This window comes from Solanum dulcamara, chromosome 3, assembly GCF_947179165.1.
Source record: "Solanum dulcamara chromosome 3, daSolDulc1.2, whole genome shotgun sequence".
Classification (NCBI taxonomy): Eukaryota; Viridiplantae; Streptophyta; class Magnoliopsida; order Solanales; family Solanaceae; genus Solanum; species Solanum dulcamara.
The window spans coordinates 64,466,788-64,485,182 of record NC_077239.1 but is presented as its reverse complement, the minus strand read 5'-3'; positions in this window follow the sequence as shown (position 1 = coordinate 64,485,182).

Below are 18,395 nucleotides of genomic sequence, written 5' to 3'. Positions count from 1 at the left end.
ATGGTAACCTGATCTTAGGTCTATATTTGAGAAACAAGTGGCACCTTGAAGTTGGCCAAACAAATCATCTATTCTAGGGAGAGGATATTTTTTCTTTACGGTGACCTTGTTTAGTTGCCTGTAATCAATGCACATTCTAAGGGACCAATCTTTCTTTCACACGAATAGGATAAGAGCACCCAAGGTGAGACACTTGGCCTAATGAATCATTTATCTAACAAGTCCTTCAACTGTTCTTTCAACTTAGTAAGAGATATTCTCTATAGTGGGATAAAGATAGGCAGCATATCAGGAAGGACATCAATCCCAAAGTTGATCTCTGTATCAGGAGGGACTTTGGGAAAATCCTCAGGAAAGACTTTAGGAAACTTGTTAACAATCAGAATCGACTCAAGGGATGGAGACTAAACACGATCATCTTTCACTCACACGATGTGATAAATACACCCTTTAGAGATTAACTTTCTAGCCCTAAGGTATGAAATAAATTTACCCTTAGGCACAACAAGACTACCCTTCCACTCTATGGCAGGCTCATTCGGGAATTTGAATTTAACAATCCGAGTCCTAGAATCAATAGAGGCATAACAGGCATATAGCTAGTCCATTCCAAAAATCATATCAAAATCAACCATGTCCAACTCAACTAAGTCAGCCAGGGTATCCCTGTGACAGATTGACACAGTAAAATCCCTATAGATTCTCTCAGCTAAGACAAAATCACCAACAAGAGTAGATACACTAAAGGGATCTAGAAGACACTCAGGAATTTTATCAAATCTACTAGCCACATAAGGAGACGCAAAAGATAGCATGGCACCCGGATCCATCAAAATATAACAGTCAAGTATGAGTCTCAAGTGTAAAGACTCAAATCATACCCATCACAACATCTGAGGAATTCTCCTGATCTTAGCGACTACCCATGGCATACAGACTGTTTGTACCTCCGCTTGTACCTAAAGTAGTGCCCCTCTGATTACCTCTAGCTGGTGGCGCGGTGGTAGAATATTGGGCTCTATTGCCCCATGTCGGACACTCCCTCTGAAAATGGCCTATTTGGCCACATTTATAATAACCATCCTTTCCCTCTCTACATTCTCCCAAATAAAGCTTACCGCACTTGCCACAGGGTGGCTTTTCCCACGAATCTTGGCCCACACTAACCTAGGATTGAGAACCCTGGGATCTAAAATTTTGGTGACTCTGTCCTTATTGATCATACCTATTATGCAATGCAGGTGCACTTGCCGTAGATGGGGCATAGTTGAAAGACTTCTTCTGAAAGAAGGACCTGTTGCCCTTGCTCTGCCACTTCTCACTCTCATGTCCAGTTGATTTTGCCTTCTTGCTCAAATGCTCTTTCTTTTCTTTCCTCTTCTCATCCTATACCTTCTGAGCATACACCATTAATCTAGAAATATCCATGTCATAGATCAAAAATATTTCTTTGCACTCCTTCTTCACATGTCTTCCCAATTCGGAGACAAATTTCCTCATCTTTGATCTCATATTTGGGATCATCTCCAGAGCATATCTAGCCAGCTAGATGAACTTCAGACTATACACCTTAACTATCGTACCATTTTGTTTCAAATTCATAAATTCTTCTACTTTCGCTTCCCTCAGTTCTCTAGGAAAGAAATGATCAAGGAATGAACTCTCAAACTCATCCCAAATGGCAGGACTCACCACCTAGCTAGAAAGCTAACTCAAAGCTAAAAAAATAACTATGGTATCCTCTGAAAATTGGGAGGACTCACCAACTAGCTGGAAGCGAATAGATCCTCAACGGTGAGCCTGTTGATGATCTCTAGTACCTATCTTTACATCATGAAATAATGCAGGCCCAAATGGACGTCAGTACGTGGAATGTAAGAGTATGTAAAATGGCAAAATGAAACATGCATCAGGGTAGAATCAAATCAACTCAGAAGAAGAAACAACTCAATCAAGATGTTCTAAGTCTAAAAAAGAATATGATTTAGACAAGACCAATCATATACAATCCAATTCAATCCATTCCAAATCTGAATCAGAGTACTATCAAGACCTATATGGGAGTTTCTCTTATCCAACAACCATCACTTATGAGCTAGTGATAGTACAATAAACCAACGTTGTTGCCATATTCGTTCATACCTTGCCAGTGTAGGAATGAATAAACAATAATGGATCTACAACCAATCAGGTCCAATCATGTTAGGACAGTAATTTGGGAAACTTCCGACTTTAATGGTTCAATCATCTCCTATATTTGGCGATGTAGTTATTGGGTTCGAGTTATTACTTACTCTTACCCAATTCGTTGCTCGATACTCCTCCTAAGACTCAACGCTCATAAAATTCTATCCAATCAGTTCAATCTAGTCCTTTCGGCAAGTCTCATTTGGACCCTTATCAATTCATCAATTCTTTCACAATTAAATCTCTCGATCGATCATACTATCCAATCAATCCCAATCACATTTTTCAAGAGTAGTTTAGATATGCATTTATGACAATATTTAATCCTATCCAATCATTTCTCCATTCATTCAACCAATCTTTTGGGGCTAAATCATGACTCATTAAGACTCCAAATCAACAATTAAGAAGACTCAAAATATTTAAGCATATAACAAAAATATGTATAACAACTCATACCAATCAACTTTTAGACCCAACCATAGTATAAATATATTATAATATAGAAATCAACTTGGGTTCATGGGGATGAAAACATGAAGCATTTATCAATTTCTCAACTCATCAACATCAACATAACAAAATCAAATTAGTAGATGTAAAAACTCATTAGGACATAGATCTATCAAGAAAACTCAATTCATATGAACATTTAACACAAAGAAGATGTAGGGAATATGGGTGAATTCCATCCATGTTATGAGCAGCCTTACATACCTGAATCTTAGGAGTTATTCGATAAAAGTGTTGGGTTTGGAACCTTGTATCTTGAAGTTGAGAAACCAATCTATGGATTTCTGAAGGACATCTTGAACTTGGAGTCTTTAGATCTCCCAATATTGGAGAAATCCCTTTCTTAAAGTTTTTGATCTTTGGGAGAAAGAGAATTTGGGGTTTTGAGAGCATCTCTATGTATAAAAATATTATTAGGTTTAAAGATTGAGAAAAAAATCACCTTTTAATAAATCCCGTTGGCAATTTTGGTGAGCTGGAGGTCTCCTCGCTGAACAATTCGCCGAGTTGCCAAAGGGTGTTTGAGCTCACCTAAAATAAGAGCTTATGGAGGGTTTTGGATCCATTCAGAGAGATAAATCGGCTTATCTCTAAACTATTCAGCGAGTCACCAAATTGGTAGGTGAGCTCGCTGAATTATCCTGTTCGAACATGATTCAGTAAAATAATCATAACTTTCTACTCCAAACTCCATAAAATGCAATTTTTGTGGCATTGGAAAGAAGACTCAAAGACCTTTAATTTTATAGTTCATGTGCCACCAATTCATTATATTCTAGGAGATATGGTCGTTTGAAGTTGACCCTTATACGAACTCATTCAGAAACTTAGCCGATAGAAATTTTTTGAACTTGGCTTGGTTTTAGAGATCCCTTATGACTATAAATCACATCTAATACACTTTAAATACTTATGAATTAATCCAAGATTATATATACAATTTAAAATCTTCGAGTTCAAGCCTATACACATATGAAGAATGGTCAGGATCATAAGGTATCACAGTAGAGGCCGTTGGGCCAGGGTAGTCTGATGAGTTCATTCGATTCAGCACAATAGTATTCGATTTTGATATCTTTCTATGGCTGTGGGGATCCTGTCCATCTGATTTTTTATTGCCCACTATAGGTTCACACTGGTCCACAATGCACTTATTCTACTCTATCATGAGCACCAGCACCTCCGGCCCGGGGTCAAGGCAGGGCTCAAGTAGATAGAGGTGGTCGCACTCCAGTAAGGGTACTGGTTGGGCTATAGTACTATAGGGTTGAGGTAAAGGCACCATGCAGGCTGGTGGTGGTAGAGGATCTTAGTGTTATGCTTTTTCGGGAAGACTCAAGGCCGAAGATTCCTATGTAGTTATTATAGGTATTGTTCCAGTTTGCCATCGATCTGCATTTGTGTTATTTGATCCCAGATCCACGTTCTTCTATATGTCTACCTATTTTGCATCTAGTTTTAATTTAATTTTTGATCACATGCCTGTGTCTGTCTATGTTTCTACACCCATGGGTGAGCCCTTAATGGTGGATCGAGTATATCGATCCTATCTTATTTCTTTAGCCGAGTATGATACTTGGGTAGACATGATCATTTTGGGGATGGTATACTTTGATGTGATATTGGGTATGGATTAGGAGTTCTCCTTACCATGCTATTCTTGATTTTTATGCTAAGACTGTGACTTTAGCAATAGATGTTGCCCCAAGAGTTGAGTGGAAGGGTACTAGAGATTCCTATCCTAGTAAGATCATCTCTTATCTTCGTGCTCAGAGATTAATTGATTAGGGTGTATATCTTATTTGGCCTTTATTCAGGATACTAGCATTGAGTCACCTCCCATGGAGTCTATTCCCGTGGTTAAGGAGTTTGTCGATATATTTCCTACTGATCTTCTGAGAGTTCCTCTAGATAGGGATATTGACTTTTCCATTGACTTGGATCCATTCACTAAGCCCACATCTATTGCACCTTATCGCACGACTCTGGCGGAGTTGAAGAAATAGAAGGACCAGTTATAGGATTTGTTAAGTAAAGGGTTTATTCGCCCTAGTGTTTCACCTTGGGGTGCACCAGTTTTGTTTGTGATGAAGAAGGATAGGTCTATGAGGATATGCATTGACTACAGGTAGTAGAACAAAAGACTATCAAGAGCAAGCATCCTCTTCTTCACATAGATGATTTGTTTGATTAGCTTCATAAAGTGGCTTTATTCTCTAAGATTGACTTAAGCTCTGGGTACCATCAGTTGAGGATTAGGCTGTCGGATATTCCTAAGACATTTTTCTGAACCCGTTATGGTCATGATGATTTTCTATTATGTTTTTTGGGCTGACTAATGCCCGGCGGCGTTTATGGAGTTGATGAATAAGGTGTTTTGGCCGTATCTAAACTCCTTTGTGATTGTGTTCATTGATAATATCTTGGTATATTCCAAAACAGAGGAGAATCATGCTTTTCATTTGAGATCAGTGCTTCAGAAATTGAGAGAACAGAAGTTATATGCAAATTTCTCTAAATGTTGGCTTGATTTTATGGCATTTTTGGGGCACATGGTGTCTAAGGAGGGTATTAGGGTGGATCCAGCCAAGATTGAGGCTGTTAGAGGCTGGAATAGACCTACTTCCCCCACCAAGATCCAAAGTTTTATGGGATTGGCTGGCTATTATCAGTGTTTTGTTCAAGGTTTCTCCACCATTACGGCTTCTTTGACTAGACTAACTTAGAAGGTTGTGGATTTCCATTAGTCTAATGAATGTGAGGTGAGCTTTTAAAAGCTCAAGATCTTGTTGACTTCAGCTCCTGTATTGACCTTACCCGAAGAGGGTATGGACTTTACCGTGTATTGTGATATTTTGGTATTGCTTTAGGTGGGGTCCTGAATGCAGAAAAAATAGCATTGATCACTCCATGGGGGTGTATTGCTATAGATTAATGCCATTTGGCCTAAAAAATACTGATGCAACCCACATGATCGCCATGACTACTCTTTTTGATGATATGATCCACAAAGAGATTTAAGTATATATGGATGATGTCATTATCAAATCCAAGAGGAGTTCAGACCACCTAGATGATTTGTAATTTTTTTTTGAGAAGTTGCGAAAGTATAATCTAAAATTGAATCCAGCAAACTGTGAATTTGGATTACTCGCAGGAAAACTGTTAGGATTCATTATTAGCAAGAGAGGTATAGAGTTGGATCCCTCTAAGATCAAGGCAATTCAAGAATTACCTCCCCCAAAGACCAAGAAGGGTGTGATGAGTTTCTTAGGAAGGCTTAACTACATCAGTCGGTTCGTAACACAATCCACAGTAATTTGTGAACCCATATTTAAATTACTAAATAAGGAAGCTGCCACGAAATAGACGGAGGAATGTCAAAAGGCTTTGGATAAAACCAAAGAATACTTGTCTAACCCGCCAGTATTGGTCCCACCTGAGCTTGGGAGGTCATTGCTACTATACTTATCTGTCATGGTAATGCATTTGGATGCGTATTGGGAAAACATGATGAGAAAGGTAGAAGAGAGCAATTCATTTACTACTTGAGCAAGAAGTTCACACCGTATGAGGCAAGATATACCTTGTTTGAACGAACGTGTTGCACTTTGACTTGGATCACACAGAAATTTAGGAATTTCCTATTTGCATACACCATGTACTTGATCTCAAGAATGGATCCACTCAAGTACATCTTTCAGAAGCCAATGCCTACAGGTAAATTGGTGAAGTGGCAATTTGTTTTAGCGATCCTAGTGGATCAAGATTACAAGCCACTCAAAGCCTACTTTCTTGATGAAGAGGTGTTGTTTGTAGGAGAAGACATATCAGAACCATACGATGGTTGGAGGATTTTTTTGATGGATCATCAAATTATAAAGGAGTTAGAATAGGAGCAGTCTTAATTTTAGAAACAGGTCAATATTATCCAATTTCAGCCAAGATTAGGTTTGATTGTACAAATAACATGGCAGAGTATGAAGCTTGTATTCTCGAACTTAGAATGGCCGTAGATATAAATATCAAAGAGCTTTTGGTCATAGGCGATTCTGACTTATTGGTTCATAAGGTGCAAGGAGAATGGGCTGCTAAGAATGCAAAGATCCTTTCTTATTTGCATTGCATAAAGGAGTTGAATAGGATATTCATAAGGATTGAATTCAAACATGTCCCTCGAGCTCAAAATGAATTTGCCGATGCTTTGGAAACATTATCCTCAATGATTTAGCATTTGGACAAGAATTACATCGACCTATTGAAATAAGGTTATATGATCGACATGCATATTGTTTTTATGTTGATGAAGAATTGGATGGAAGACCATGGTACTATGACATCAAGAGATTGATAAAAGCACGAGAATACCCCAAAAATGCCACAAGCAAGGAAAAAAGGACTTTGAGAAGAATGACCAATCATTTCTTTCTTAATGGAGAAATCTTATATAAGAGGATTTCAGATTTAGCATTGCTGAGATGTGTTGACGCCAAGGAAGTGACGAGGCTTTTAGAAGAGATAAAGGAAGGAACATGTGGACCTCATATGAATGGGTTCACTCTAGCTTAGAAGATCTTAAGAGATGGATATTTTTGGATGACCATGGAGAGAGATAGCATTTGATATGTGCAAAAGTGTCATCAATGTCAAGTGCATGGAGATTTTATACGAGTTCCACCAAATAGGCTCAATATTATGGGTTCCCCATGGCCATTTTCCGCTTGGGGAATGGATGTAATTGGATCTATAGAGCCTCCGACATCAAATAGACATCGTTTCATTCTTATGGCTATCGATTATTTCACAAAATGGGTCGAAGCTTCGACATACAAGGCAGTAACTAAGAAAGTAGTGGCAGACTTTGTTCGCAATAGTTTGTCAGCTTGGGATTCTAGAATCAATTATAACATAGAATTCGGCCAATCTCAATAGCAATCTTACGAAGGAAATTTATGAGCGGTTTAAGATTGCTCATCAAAATTCCACAACTTATCGGCCACAGATGAATGGAGAAGTTGAAGTTGCAGATAAGAATATCAAGAAGATTTTAAGGAAGATAGTGGATAATTATAGACAATGGCATGAGAAGTTACCATATGCTCTGCTTGGTTATCGTACCACCATCAGAACTTCCACTGGGGTAACTCCTTATATGTTGTTTTATGGTTCAGAAGCAGTAGTACTTACTGAAGTGGAAATACTATCTTTAAGGATTATTCAAGAGGTCGATTTAGATGATGCATAATGGATTTGCAGAAGGATTGAATAGTTGATGCTCATTGATGAGAAAAGAATGAACACAGTTTGTCATGGTCAACGCTATCAGAACAGAATGGCCAAAGCATTCAATAAGAAAGTCAAACCTCGACAATTCACTCCGAGACAATTAGGATTGAAGAAGATATTTCCTCACCAAGGAGAAGCTAAAGGGAAATTTACACCAAACTGGCAAGGTCCTTACATGGTTCATAGAGTATTATCTGGAGAAGCGGTAATCTTGGAAGAAATAGATGGCACAGTGAGCACAAAGCCAATTAATTCAGACGCCATCAAGAAGTACTACATCTGAAGACATCAAGACTAGCTTTCATTTTTTATACTCTTACATTCCATGTAAACAGAACTACGTCTCGACTTGACTTCCCATGGTGGGGTACGTAGGCAACCCACATCGGGTCCGGTCCACCATTAGAAAATCCAAAAATATCATTTCCATGAACTTAGAACTACGCTCGACCTGACTTTCCTCGGCGGGATACGTAGGTAATCCTTGTCGGATTCGATCCATTCATATTTTCTCTTTCTATTCTATTTGAACTACGTCCTGACCTGATTCTGTTTGGATACGTAGGCAGCCTGAGTCATGCCTGATCATTGCATTATTTTACTTTCCCATTGTACTCTAACTACGTTACGACCTGATTCTTCTTATATACGTAGGCCACCTGAATCAGAATCAGTCATTTCATCACATATTTTTATTCTTATATTTACCCATTTGTAATTGAACTACGTCCTGACCTGATTTAACTTGGATACGTAGGCAGCCCGAGTTAGGCTCGGTCATTGCATTGCATAATATTCACTTTTTATCCTTGAACTATGTACATACCTGATTCCTATTTGAGGATATGCAGGCAACCTTAAAGGTTTGGTCATACCTTTAGGAAACCCTCTTTTAGTTAGGTATCATTAGAATATGAAGGATCTCGCAAACGAGTCAAGAGAAGCGTCATCAGAAAATAAGACTACAAGAAAGATTATATTTGGATATGGAGAAGTTTGATGGACTTCAAAGAATGTCATAACCTTAAAATGATCAAGGATTATATATATATATATAATATACACATGATATACTCCTTTGTTAAAGAACAAACTATTTTTTTAAAAAAAAAATGCTTCTCTACTATTCCATCTACCAAGTCTCTAGGTTAAGATACTACAGACGAACTAAAGAAGTATTGGAGTTTCCTGGTGATGAGGCCTGAATCGGCGAGTCAATTCAAGTCAACACCCTCACCCAAACTAAAATATTTTGTTGAGCGCAAGAAAACAAGAGATCAAAGAAGACAACCTGAAGTCTAGGGACATGACTGAAGACGCCATTTGACTTCTCAAAATCATAAGCCAAAACATCCTTCCCTTACCTTATTTATCGGAAGTTACTTTATACATGGATTTGTTGTCTAAAATATATCCTTTTAATTCTTTGCAAGTACACTTGAGATCCGGATCAAAACATTGAAGACAAGGGGCACCATAGGATAAATAAGATAATTTACTTTTTGTCAAAGATAACTCCATCAATTGGAGCTTGTCATCTAACCTAATCAACAAATCCTCCATTGGAGAATATCATCTAACTGCGTCAAATAATCTCCCTTAATTGGAGAATACCAGCAAACATCGTCCAAACTCCTCCGTTTGGAGGTTGTACATAGCAAATGCTATTCAAACTCCGCCGTCTGAAGATTGTATATAGCAAACGCCATTCAAAATCCATTGCCCGGAGATTGTATATAGCAAATATATTTCAAACTCCATCGTATGGAGGTTGTATATAGCAAACATCGTCTAAAATCCACCGTTTGGAGGTTGTATATAGCAAACGCTATTCGAACTTCGCCGTCTGAAAATTGTATATAGCAAACATCATTCGAACTCCGCCGTCTGGAGACTATAGATAGCAAATGTCATCCAAACTCCACTATCTGGAGGTTGTACATAGCAAATCTCGTCAAACTCCGCCGATCGGGAGCATACTTGCAACATCGTCGTACATCCACAGTTAAATTCCATATTACAAGCTTTACATCACCGAATATGGGGGTTATATAACAAGTTCTACACGGCCGAATACAGGCGTTACATTACAAGTTTTAGTCGCCAAATATAGGCATTACAGTTATAAGTCTACATCGCCGAATACAGGCGTTACATTACAAGTTTTACACCGTCGAAAACAGGCATTACATTTACAAGATCCACACTGCTGGATACATGCGTTCATTACAATTGTCCCACCAGTCGGAGCCTTCACATTACAAGCTTTACACCGCTGGATGCAGGCATTACATTTCAATCGCCCCGCCAGTCGGAGGTTTTACATTACCAGTTACTTTGCTTACATCGCATTCATCCCAAAAAATAGAGACATCAACAATCGTTTGGACATCTACACTTTACTCTTTACATTAATATTTCAATTTATTAATTCTGAACCGTGATAGTACTTTTCACCCTTTTACCTATTTTGCAGGACACAACATTACAATGTGGAACTCCTGCTAAGCAACAAACTCAACTCGATTCGATTTTCAAAAGTTTGTATTTGAATTTTATTCATAACTCTTTCACGTCTCAGCATCACCATAACTCGATATTGGGGAAATTTGTTTTGAAAATTCATGTTCTTTTCTCTACCATGGGTCTTCAGAAGAAATTACTACGGAGCATTTCTCATCCCGGGTTGTTCCTTAGAATTACACCCAACCTGATTACCCACTTCTTGGGATATGCAGATAACCTCAATTTGAGCATGACCATATTCGTTCTATTCATGCTAACATCTTCGTACGTCATCACCTGTAAGAGCTCGGTGTTACCATAATTCAATACTGGGGCAAATTTTAAATAAATCAAAATTTGCTAAGATTCTACCCTCTCGAACTACATATGGCCTGATTTCTCATGAAACTTGAGATATGTAGGCGACTCAAGAGCTAGAGTTCGACTATAACTCCATAAAAATAACATTCATGTCAAGTTGTTGCTCCAAAAGATGTTTTGGTCGGCTACCCAAAATTGGTTTGTGTCAATATTTCTTTGTTCATGCCTTCTTTACTCTCATTCATGGAAATATAAAGGGGCAAGCTGTGGACACTCAATTTTGGGTCCATATAATAAAAATAATAATAAATAATAATAAAGCTTTTATAAAATATGAAAAAAATAAGAAAACTTTCTCATTTCATTCAGCAAATTTATTTCATAAATATTATTTCTTATATATAAATAATAAATAATATATATATATATATATAATATTTACTACATGTTTTTATCATTTTGAGAAATTCATACCGAGTAAATATCATTTCTTAAGGGTTAAATCAATTTTTTGATTAAATATATTTTTTATTGTTAAAAAATAAATATTTTTCGTATATTATACAAAATTAGGAAGCTTAATCAACTAATTAGTTACCAATTTTTTTTAACAAGGACCAATTTTTTCAAATGAGTTACTCTCATAAAATATTTATTTTTTTATTTAATTAATTTTAGCTATTTAAATTGATTCATAAAGAATGATTCTTTTGAAGTTATACGGGCTCCGTAGTAAGTTCGAAAAAGGTGACATGTCGAGAAGGGTATAAAGTCAAAGAAATGAATTAATTTTCAAAAGAGTAGTGGGATCCATATGTATTAAAAGTGAGTTGAAATGTCAAGATTTGTTTTTAAAAGACATGAATAAAAGCCAAATTTGGTCCCACATACATAAAAATTTGAGCAAAATTTTTGGTTGAAGCAAGAAATTTTATTATGGCAGACAATATCTCTTGATTTGCCATGTGAAATTTGGGTCTCACCTTTTTGGCTAAAAGCTATTCCCTCTATTAAAAAAAATATAACTTTTTTTTAATTTTTTTTCATGTGACATATTTTTGGTACAAGATTAAAAAATATTTTAATATATTTAACATAATTTTAATTTAAAACTACTTTAAAATCTTATTTATTTTCTTAAATTTAATTTCAAGTCAAATTAGATTATTTTGTTTAAAACGGAGGAAGTATTATTATTTCGCCAATAAAAAAGATGTGTTCTCGGCAATTTTTGAACTACAATCAGAATAAATACCAATAGTACAAAAGCACCATAAAAATACTTTAATTAAAAAAAGGAAGCAATAAAGATATTGGATCTACTATTATACTTTATATAATTTTAGTGAAAATGTTAACTAAGCATTAATAATTGTCAACTTACAAAGACAGATCACGTGCATTTTGTCCTTACGTTGAATATTTGAGCATAGTTTTATTAATTTAGTTTCTCACAAAGTAATTGGCATATCCTCCTTGTAGGTGCTCTGTTGTTCTTAAGACTTCATGTAATATATATATATATATATATATATATATATATATATATATATATATATATATATATATATATTGTATGTACATGCATATTTATTTTATATATATAACATTATTACTGGATAAAGTTTATGATTTTACTTATTCAATATATATATTATGATTATTAAATAGATAGCAATCTATTCAATTTTCCTCCATTTTATTTTAAACATAGTTCATTTTATCCAATCTATTAAATTTCTAATCAATCCACTTCCAATTCATTTCAATTCTAGCCTAATTGAATTTAATATGGTCTGATTTTAAAATCAAACTTTCAATCACGTCCGTTCATTATATATTGATCAATGACCACGATTTAATCCTTCATTATCCCCCTATTTCAATTACCCACACTCAAAAACCCAAAAACTAATTTTACTTTTCCTTTTTTCCCTCATCAAAGACCTCACTCTCTCACCCTCACCCTATCTCATCTTCTCTAAAAGAGAAGAACCACCGCCGCTGCACCACCTCTAGCAAGCACACTCTCACCTCTCTCATCGAAAAATACCCCAGCTATCTCTCTCTCCCCACATACTCTCTCCCTCTCGCCGACCGTCTCTCTCTCACTATCTCCTCTCACCTTGGCAATCATTGATGGATGAACCACCATCACCACCACTCGCTCCTCTCCACCCTCTTCTCCACCTCTACACCACTAGCAGCCGCCCAGCCTTTCTTTCATCTCCAGCGAGCTATTGTCCTGTAGCAGTCGTTGCCCCTCTTCCGGCAGCAACATCAACAACATTAGCAGCCTCTCTAACGCTTGTGCAACCAGCACTAGAAGATAACAACACCAACAACCACACGCCGACCAACATATTCCGAAAAATCGAGGTTTTGGCAATTTAAAGACGCATCCGTCAAGGCTCGTTCACTTTCTTCTTTGTTTTAAGTTTTCAGATTATTACACGTTAAGGATTTTGTTTCCTCCGAAGTCATCTTATGATTGGTGTTGAATTTTTGATATTTGCTAGTATTTAACTATCTATGCTCTAGAATTAATTATAGTAAATTCGATATGCTGTGTGGAGTGTTTGTTTTTTGAGAATTATTCATAGTTTGTGTCTGACTGTTTGAGCTTGTGGTAAATTTGGCATAATTGATTCAGTTAATTTTTCATTATTTAAGGTAATTTCTTAACCTGTTAATTGATTCTTATTGCCTTATTTAATTTACATATATTCTTACTTGCCTTATCATGATAAATCTAAGTACATATTTCTCTGGTGAACTTTAATTTTTTAGATTGCTTATGAAAATTGTGAGCATGGTTATTGTCTATAACTAATTATTTTCTCTTTTTCTTTACAATTATTGATAGTGGGTCCCTCTGGACATAACTTTTTGACTTTTGAAATATCTTTTTGAATAAATTTCTGTCATGACCCGACCTAGTACCTAGTCATAACACGGCAATCGAAACCTCGAAGAACTCCAACCAAGCCTCTTGTACATATCATAAGCATACACAAGGTAAAATAAAAATGGAAACATCATAAGAGAGTCTAAATCATGAATAGTCAATGAAGAATATCACATGACAACATAGACTCGAAACATTTGTCCAACTATATGCCTCTACTGATGAATATGAGTGGGGGCTAAGAAATGTCCCTAGATCACCCTCAATATGAAACATAACAAAAGTCTTTGGAAACAGTAACTAACTCAACAACTAGTCCCCGATAAATGAGGACTCCCCACAATGTCGCTGAATAGGGAAGCTTAACTAGCCACATAGATGAGTATGATCTTTAACTTCAACCCCTACATTATTAGACAATGTAGGCAAAAGTATGTATTAGTACATTGGAATATACTAAATATGAGGGCATAATATACAACGTAAATCATGAAGTGCAAAGGTCAAGTAAAACACATGATAAGATAGAATAAGTAAAGTCATGAGAAAATCATATTGACCAAAGCATTTAAAAGAATAAATTCAAAATCATAACATACTTAAGAGATCATACATATGTGGGATAGGAACCATAACCGATAATAAGACCATGCGAGCTATAACATGGAATTCCGTTGTCTTCCCATACAATAAAGAAAAGGGGAATCTACTTTCCAAGGTAGACTCTACTCCGCTAGGCGGGTCATATATACGCTATATATGGATCCAATAACTAAGCCATGAAGGCAACCTACGGTGGCACATAGTTTATGAGACATAAGGTTGCTACTAGGGATTTTGGTAGGGCCCCCACCTCAAGTCCACTCGGTGCTAAGTCAAATCCCACGGAATACATACATAACATAAAATCATAATTACATATGTCATGGTCATGATCATAGGTTTGAAATCATAGATTAGCTCATTTTCATAACATGCTTGTAATGTCAGAATTGCTCTTTCATCATTACAATCATATTTTCATAATTCATATTGTTAGGCCTTAGGTCACCACATAGGGCCCTAAGTCACCTTTTAGGCCTTAGGTCACCAAATAGGGCCCTAAGTCTCCTTACTTCATAACTATCATAAAATGCATACCTTGAACTTAGAGTAAAACTCAATTGCATAATCAATTGACTTTGAAAATCATGTAATTCACTTGAAAACATACATGATCATAAACTTTATATCAGCCCATACATAATTCATATAGATAATATCCTTTGGAAGTATTTCAAAATACTCATAATTTACATCATAAACCTTAGAGATCAAAATAGAAGAATTCATGGGAAAACTCTTCAATTCAATGCAATAACCATCAATTTATATCAAAATAGACTCATGATCATATTTTGAATCATAATTCATGTAATAGGGTAGAGATCATAAAACTAATAAAATACCACACTTTAATTTGATAGAAAACCTTGAGAAATTGATTGGATTCATGGATGAAACAATTCATGAATCAATACCCACATACCTTAAGTGAAAACGCCAAATAATTTGGAAGAAATTGAGAGTTTTGATGGAACTTGAGTGAATTTACTCGAAGTCTTCAATGGAGTCCTTGAGAGTCTTTTGTAGACAGAGAAATATTTGAGTAGGTGAATTGTAGAAGAATTTTAGTAGATTATGTCATGACCCAACTCCATAGGCCATGACTAGGATCCGACCTGGACCCCCGTATACATAAATCTCAACTATAAGAACTTTACACAAGAATCCAGAGGGTGATAGCAAATTCGTTTGCATATAGCCTCTTTCATTTGCACCATGTCATGCAAGGGACGACAAGGCTGCCTTAACATAATAACATTTATAATATGTCATATAGACATAACTGAATCAAACTTATAAACAACCCACCTACATATGTCTACAGACCTCTAAGAATATTAATAGTGACATATGGTGGGACAGGGCCCCCGTCGTACCCCTGAATAAAAAACTATATATATTATATGATCAGCACCAAAAGCTAGGCTCCGAAATAGTAGAGCACTTTCGACATAGCTGAGTGGGAGTCCTAAGCTAGAGGATCTCCAAAGTAACTATCTGTACTAATGGGCATAAAATGCAGCCCCCCTTCCCCAAAGAAAGGGAGGTCACTACGATATATGTACTGAGTATGTAAAACATAACACATCATAGTTGAGACCATAACTGAAACAAGGATGCAGGGGACAAGTGTAACAATTAACGAATTAATGTACCTGCACCTTAGGACACGTAGTCATATACATCATCATACGTTGTGCCCGACTCGCTAAGGAACCCGGTATCATAACTATTTCATCATATTACCATATCATCATATCATCATCCCCTCTCATTATGCATATTATTTCATCAGGTCATCATATACGGCATCATATCATTGTATATGGCATAATCTTATCGTATATGTCATCATAGTACATTCGGTCCACTATGGGGCTCGGGGTCACAAGTGTATCCCTATATTTTCATATGCATGCCTACGTAAGTATTTGACCCTTTAGTGAGGGACTCGGTGAAAGAGTAGTGTACATAACATACCGCACCCGGCCCCTTTATGGGACTCAGTGCCATTATAACATAGTAAAATATATCGAGGAACATTCGTCCCGATCCATAATTTAAAATAATGCCGAGGAACATACGGCTCGATCCACATTTTTATCATGTCATCATATATATATATATATCCAGCCCGGGACTCGGTGAATAACTTTATCACATACGGCGTCATCATATGCTTCAACTTTATCATATATGGCATTCCATCATCGTATACTTCATACATACATATACATAGCCGGCCCGGGACTCACTGAAGGAGTAATAAAGCTGTGCATGATAATGTTCCCAGCCCATCGTAGGACTCGGTGAAAGAAGAGTTACTGTATGCACGAGTAGAGTAGTAAGAAACCATATGCAACTAGGTCATCTCCTCAGACTCAATGAAATAGTCAAGTGAATCGTCACTTAAAGACCATGGAAGTAATTCTGAGAGGTACCCTTTAGATGTTATTAGGGATTTCATCAATTAGGGCCTTAGGAACCACAAACGTGTACCAAGATAATGCCACACAGTTTATGCAATCAAAGACACAATTTATGAAATCAGACACATAGATTATGCAATTAGAGATACAACTTATGCAATCAGAGACATTTATCCTCTCAGATCCTTTCAGAATAGGAGCTTATATTTCCACTTACTATTCAACATATAGGTGGCTTGGGAGTAGTAATCTAACTACTTTAGGACCCTTAGTATTCAAAAGTGACTACGAGTCTCGAATTATATCCGGAACTTATAAATGGAATTACCTCTAAACTCATATCAGACATCATTTCACTTACCTTAAGCGATTTCAATGAAAGAAGGAGATAGGCCTTATATGTACTACTCTTCATCCTACAGAAGACTTGAAAGGCGATGAGTCCACTTAGTGCAGGAGTTCTAACATCCAGAAGTGAACAAGGGTCTTGACTCATACTCATAGCTTTATGAATGGAATGACTCCCAAGTTTCGTATATATATAACTTAAGGCTAAGACATGCCAAAAGAAAAGAAAGGGTAAGCTTCACATACCTTTTGTGGATTAATTGTAATCTTGCTCGCCTCGTTACCTCCTTGACCTAATAACATGAGAGTAATACTGAGGTTAATGATCTTTCGCTTTCCGATTTCCAACTCTACAACCAAGTACCCATAGGAATCATTTCCTTATCCAATACACTCAACTAGTTTGTTTAATAGTTTCAAAGTTACCAAAAATCGGGCAGCATCTCCCCTATAACTTCAACATCCCCGAGATTTCACTCAGCAAAAATATCAACAGCCATACCAACAAAAACAAACAGAGGAATATATATAAATAAATAACTTCAACATTACCCAATACAACTCCAAACAACTAGCTCAAAACTACGATACCAAAATAGAGTTTTTAATCTTTATTTCGTAAAACCTTTAACCATACTAAAAAGAGGGTTATATGGCTGAAACAAGTAGCACCCACACCCTTTTTAGAAACATTTAATCCCTGCAACACACAACCACACCAGCCACAACTTTGGCCCATAATCATAATACCCTACGCGACTTCGATTTAGCTATGACGACTTCAATTTAGTTTGTTTCTAACGTCAAGCATCCTTATGCATTTTTTCCACTTAAAACCTTATTTTAGATATGTAATATGCCTTATAACATCATCATAAAATCCAATTTGAAATAAAAAACCTTACCTTGCCCCAAACTCGTCAAACTCGCCAAAACTTGCCTCGAAAGTTCCTTTAGCGCGACTAAAACTTTGTGGCTGCTTGCTAACTTTTTGGTGCTTCTAAAAACCATAAATTTACATTACTAACATCTTCATATCATCTTGGTATACCCTATATAATTAATTCACAGAACAAAATCAGAGGCTTACCTTTCTTTCTCCTTGGCTGAACCTACTCTCTCTAGTTCTAGATTTTTCTTCTCTTCTTTCTTTCTCTAGAAGTCTCTTGAACTAGGAAGATAAATGACTTTATTGTAGATAATAATGAGTCATAACATATATATATATATATATATATATATATATATATATATATATATAGGCTACTTTAGGGGGTGACACATGTCAACTC